Source organism: Lactuca sativa, chromosome 6 (genome assembly GCF_002870075.4).
Source record: "Lactuca sativa cultivar Salinas chromosome 6, Lsat_Salinas_v11, whole genome shotgun sequence".
In the NCBI taxonomy this organism is placed as follows: Eukaryota; Viridiplantae; Streptophyta; class Magnoliopsida; order Asterales; family Asteraceae; genus Lactuca; species Lactuca sativa.
In genome coordinates this window covers 8461869-8468297 of record NC_056628.2, presented here as the reverse complement: position 1 = coordinate 8468297, position 6429 = coordinate 8461869, and the positions used below count along the sequence as shown (strand labels likewise).

The window sequence follows — 6429 nt, the reverse complement described above, 5'->3', positions numbered from 1 at the left end:
TGGTTATTTCTTTGGGCTCCCCTTGACGGATGCATTCATCTCATTCTTTATTTAGGATGCTACAGTCGGTTGTATCGCTGCCACGAACGTTTGTGGAACTCGTAATATTTTGACGTATCAGGCGACCTATCTAGAAATTTTTAGGTGTTTTTTGTTTTTTCGTTGATGGCCAGTATGTTCGGGGGCCTATGTCGCTTGTCATCCCTTTGGTATGGTTGATAGGGACTGTGGAAGAGTCCTCTTCTGCTTCCATAACCTCGCTTAGATTGGTTGTTGTTATAGTTGTCCCTTGGCTTTCCCTTCTGGGAGGTGGCTGCCTTCAAATATGCTTCCTTTGCTATTGTGCCTTCTTCCTGTCGCAAGTATTTTTGGACTCACTCATTCATTTCATGTCTGGTCGTCGGCATCTTCCCAAGAAAATTTTTGGACAATGTTCCAGGCAGAAGACTATGGCCTCGTTTGTTTTTCTACAAAAGTACTTTTTGAGCACTTTTCCCTTCTGGTGGGTAGACGTTTCGCAAGTGCACGTCTTCTTCCGCAAAATTGGAAAAAGACAAAAGACATTTAACCACTTCCAAAACAAACAGCACCTATGTGTGAAGGCTCCGATGACAAGATGGTCGCTCTGCCCTGGAACATATAGTGTGGCTTCATTAAAGCGTTTGAAGTGGTCCCTTATCAAATCTCCTTCATGTTGCTTATAACCAATGATTTCTCGTACACCCCCCTGTATTTTCTTAATTGCATGAAGTTGGTGAGGAATAATTCTTTCAACTCCATGAAACTTTGGATACTATTTGGTGCTAGATTTTTGAACCAAACCCCTGCGTTTCCATCTAGGGTGGTTGGAAAGTGTGTGCACCAAAATCGTGTATCTAGCTTTAGTGATTGCATGTGTCATTCGTATGCATCTATTTGGCTATCTAGACAAGTTGTTCCATTATATATTTTAGGTGAGGGAGTTTGGTTGTAGTGGGCATGTCATATTCATGTAGTTCTGGTACAAATGGTGATGTATGTTGATCTGATGGGGTTGCGTGGTTGTTTACTTGGTTTTGTAGAAAGGTTGTTTGTTGGAATATGGAGAAATTTGGATGGTGTGCGTTATTTAACATGTTGGTGAATGTTGGGAATGATTGTGCATGAACATTATAAAATGGTATGTTGGAGTATATAAAGGGCGTACCAAACTGAACTGGTGAGGTGAACGTTTTTTTGTGAATTATTTGCCATGCTTATGAATGGTGCAGCCACGGACGGTCGCGCCATCGGTGTTGTGTAGATCGGTTGGAAAGTCGGTATTGGTTGCGCATGCATGTAAGGTTGCATTCTTATCTGTGGCGGTGTAAACGGTGGTGAGTTACCGGAGAGTAGTGAAATTGGTATTTGTGTCATGTTTGGGGTGAAGCTATTGTGGGTTGACTGTTGTTTACTTATCGGAATGAATGGAGGTACCTATAACTGCTTTATCGACATTCCTGATGTAGGAGCATATGCGATGACAGGGGTGGTCGTCCGACTTGTTTAAGTAGTGACTGGGTCAAGGGATGGCATTGGTCGGACATGGATTTGCATCATGTTTCCAATAGCTCCTTCTCTGTCGTTTTCCGCGATCGAGGTTTAGGGTTTGAAGCTTTTAGTATTGTTGTCTCAACAATCAGATAACACCAATGATTTGATATTGGACCTTTGGGATGACGGTGATAGTTCGTTTGGATGAGATCCGATGGAGATCTAAAATCACAACAGGAAATAGGCCATCAGCCGATCTCCGGAAGGAGGTCCCGAGAGAGCGCTCTGATGGTCAAGTCAATCTCAGAGAGAGAAGAGTGTATTGCGTAAGACTTAGAGAATGTGGGTTCAACCTCTTTACCGTTGGAAGCACATGGTCTTTTATAGTGGGGTGTTGGGCGTGGATCCCACTCGTGGAGATAGAAATATCAGGCCCCGATCAGGATAGTGGAGTTGATTGGTAGGTCGTACATTTGTTCCCTATCCGAGTCGTGATTGGCTTAACCATGATAGTGGTGCGTACACATTCACTGGGATTACCAAGTGTCTACTTGTCGTCTATCGACTTTCATAATATATGATATATGATAAACCTTTAAAATAATTTTTAATTCGAAGAACGAAAATTTGCAGGTCTTATTTTTTATAAAAAGTTGAACTCATTTAACAAAACTTTTGTATCCTTATATATATATATATATATATATATATATATATATATATATATATATATATATATATATATATATATATATATATATAGGAGTAGGATCAAATGAGAACACCAAAAAAGGTTGAGAACGCGAGAACAAAGTATATTCATTTATGATTCCATGTATTCATTTGTGGAGAAATGATAACTTTTTACGCCTTTAATTTCAATTGAAGAAAAAAAGCATATTCATATTGATTGTGCGTAAAAATTATCATTTCTCCACAAATGAATAAATGGAATCACAAATGAATATATAGTTGTTCTCGCGTTTTCAACTTTTTAGGTGTTCTCATTTGATCCTTTACATATATATATATATATATATATATATATATATATATATATATATATATATATATATATATATATATATATATATATATATCTTTTACAAACTCACTAAAATATATTACTAAACACTCCAGCATTTGCTTTCTTGAATTTGGATAAAAAAAAGTTTTCGTTATATTTTATATTTTATAAAAATAATATTTCTTAAAACTAAAAAATAAACACCTTCAAATTTTATTTAAAAAAAAAATCTTTTTAGAAAGTCACTAGAATAATGAGAAGAAATTATCCTTTAAATTTTTATGATTTTTTTCTAGGTGTTTTAATAAAAAAAAATAGAAACTAAAAAAATAAATTTTTATTTCAAATTTTCATGATTATGTTCATTTATTAGTGAATTAAATTTTAAAAAGTTTGGTTTATTAAGAATTTTTTTCCAATGATTTTTTTTAGCTAAAAACAAAATTGGTGGAATAAAAGTACTATGTAACATAGAGCAGAGAGAAGATGGCGGTGTAAACGGTGGTGAGTTACCGGAGAGTAGTGAAATTGGTATTTGTGTCATGTTTGGGGTGAAGCTATTGTGGGTTGACTGTTGTTCACTTATCGGAATGAATGGAGGTACCTATAACTGCTTTATCGACATTCCTGATGTAGGAGCATATGCGACGATAGGGGTGGTCGTCCGACTTGTTTAAGTAGTGATTGGGTCAAGGGATGGCATTGGTCGGACATGGATTTGCATCATGTTTCCAATAGCTCCTTCTCTGTCGTTTTCCGCGATCGAGGTTTAGGGTTTGAAGCTTTTAGTATTGTTGTCTCAACAATCAGATAACACCAATGATTTGATATTGGACCTTTGGGATGACGGTGATAGTTCGTTTGGATGAGATCCGATGGAGATCTAAAATCACAACAGGAAATAGGCCATCAGCCGATCTCCGGAAGGAGGTCCCGAGAGAGCGCTCTGATGGTCAAGTCAATCTCAGAGAGAGAAGAGTGTATTGCGTAAGACTTAGAGAATGTGGGTTCAACCTCTTTACCGTTGGAAGCACATGGTCTTTTATAGTGGGGTGTTGGGCGTGGATCCCACTCGTGGAGATAGAAATATCAGGCCCCGATCAGGATAGTGGAGTTGATTGGTAGGTCGTACATTTGTTCCCTATCCGAGTCGTGATTGGCTTAACCATGATAGTGGTGCGTACACATTCATTGGGATTACCAAGTGTCTACTTGTCGTCTATCGACTTTCATAATATATGATATATGATAAACCTTTAAAATAATTTTTAATTCGGAGAACGAAAATTTGCAGGTCTTATTTTTTATAAAAAGTTCAACTCATTTAACAAAACTTTTGTATCCTTATATATATATATATATATATATATATATATATATATATATATATATATATATATATATATATATATATATATATATATAGGAGTAGGGTCAAATGAGAACACCAAAAAAGGTTGAGAACGCGAGAACAAAGTATATTCATTTATGATTCCATGTATTCATTTGTGGAGAAATGATAACTTTTTACGCCTTTAATTTCAATTGAAGAAAAAAAGCATATTCATATTGATTGTGCGTAAAAATTATCATTTCTCCACAAATGAATAAATGGAATCACAAATGAATATATAGTTGTTTTCGCGTTTTCAACCTTTTAGGTGTTCTCATTTGATCATTTATATATATATATATATATATATATATATATATATATATATATATATATATATATATATATATATATATATATATATATATATATGTATATCTTTTACAAACTCACTAAAATATATTACTAAGCACTCCAGCATTTGCTTTCTTGAATTTGGATAAAAAAAAGTTTTCGTTATATTTTATATTTTATAAAAATAATATTTCTTAAAACTAAAAAATAAACACCTTTGAATTTTATTTAAAAAAAATCTTTTTAGAAAGTCACTAGAATAATGAGAAGAAATTATCCTTTAAATTTTTATGATTTTTTTCTAGGTGTTTTAATAAAAAAAAATATAAACTAAAAAAATAAATTTTTATTTCAAATTTTCATGATTATGTTCATTTATTAGTGAATTAAATTTTAAAAAGTTTGGTTTATTAAGATTTTTTTTCCAATGATTTTTTTTTTTAGCTAAAAACAAAATTGGTGGAATAAAAATACTATGTAACATAGAACAGAGAGAAGATGTAGAAGGCTGACCGTTTTTTTTTTTTTTTTTTTTGTTGACAAAACTGTCAAATTGGTCCCTGTGGTTTGCAAAAAACTTTGGATAATCAAGAATTTTTTTTGGTTTTGGTCCTTGAAAATATGAAAGGACTATTTTGTCCTTATTATTTATTTTTCACATTTTTTTATTTGTTTTAACTGTTTTATAACTAAAAAAAGCAAAAGAAAAGAAAAATAGAAGGAAGAGTCCACCCACTCTCTCTCTCACACACACAAATAACATGAAAAAAAATCCCGGATTGCAATGAAATAATAGTTTGACACAATGAGCTCCTCATCAACGGTTGATAACATCTTTCATTATCAACCATATATCTTCATTTACAACACATCTTCTTGTTGAAACACTGTATATCTTCATATGTTCATCGATGATCTTCACAAAAAAGATCTACCGTTCTTCATAGGTTCATCAGCTCAAATCCCAGATATTCATCATCATCTTCTTCGAAAACCATTTCGATTATCTTTATGCAAAACAAAATCTGGTTTCATAATCGAATCCCAAAATAACTAGATTCAACAAAGATATGTCCTTCCATTTTCGTTTATGTTTAAAACTAAATCATCACACTCATAAACAAAATTATTACCTAGATGTATTTTTTTCGAAAACAAATCCTATCAGAAAGAGAAAACACGAACCTCCATCCATCAAGCACAATTTTCCTTCACAGAATCGGGCATGAAAACCCTGAAATCCGACCTTTAAAACCCAGAAAATACACATTTAAAGATATTCATGTTCATCATCTGAAATTGGACCTTGAAACCCATGAAATCGGACCTTGACACCCTTAAAATCGGAACTTGAAAACCCTAAAATTGGAATATATGAAATCAAATTGTTGGTCTTACCTTCATCATATGGGAACGTGAGTACAGAGGAAGACGCAGATGCTTAGGAGTTGGGTTATGTTCTTCGACAATAATTCATTGATTAGTTGTCACGGGAAAAAGAAAATGGCAGAGGGGGTAGGTTTAGTGTGGTGATAGTTGAAGGCGGCATCGATATCTAAAACTACTTGGGGATGAGGTGGAGAACAGGGGAGAAGCTAGAGAGGGAGGAAATGGACATGAGGTGATAATCGGTGGTAGTTGTGGTGTTGCCGGAAATAGAGGTGTATATGAATGGAGATGTTGAGGAATGGGGTTGGGACCAAATTCGATTAGGGGGGGGGGGGGGGGGAGGGGGAGGGGAGAGAGAGAGTATGTGTGTGAGCATTTTTTTTATTTTCAATTAATGTATGAAAATAAATATGGAAAAATACAAAAAAAAAAAAAAATAGAAGGGCAAAACGGTCCTTTCAAGTGCTTCATGGACCAAATTCATAGGAAATTCATGATTTTGGGACCAAATTCACCCAAAATTCTTGATTTTGGACCATCCATGCAAGTTGAAAACTTTTTGGACCCTATCCAAAGTTTTTTGAATACCACGGGGACCAATTTTGCAGTTTTATCTTTTTTTTTTTTGTTATTTTCCTTTTCCATTTTAACCCTCAAAAGTCGGAAAATACCAAAGTCTCACATGATTACAAAAATATTATATTATTTCGCGAGATTTTGACGATAAACAAATTTAAATCTTGACATTTTAGTTTTTTAATCCAACCACAACGATTTGTCATTACAGTCTTCACCAATTTTTGAGTCTCTCTCT

General features: G+C 34.0%; 1 long non-coding RNA gene across 2 annotated transcripts; it reads right to left on the bottom strand.

Moving 5' to 3' along the window:
* Positions 1–4846: 4846 nt before the first annotated feature.
* On the bottom strand, positions 4847–5940 carry LOC111921857 (uncharacterized). 2 transcript variants are annotated; one of them, XR_002860302.3, is made up of 2 exons: positions 5360–5940; positions 4847–5233 (listed from the first exon to the last, which is right to left on the bottom strand). It is a non-coding gene; the product is annotated as an uncharacterized LOC111921857 (long non-coding RNA). The 2 variants fall into 2 exon arrangements; XR_002860303.3 differs by having other exon boundaries at positions 5412–5940.
* Between the last annotated feature and the right edge of the window lie 489 nt (positions 5941–6429).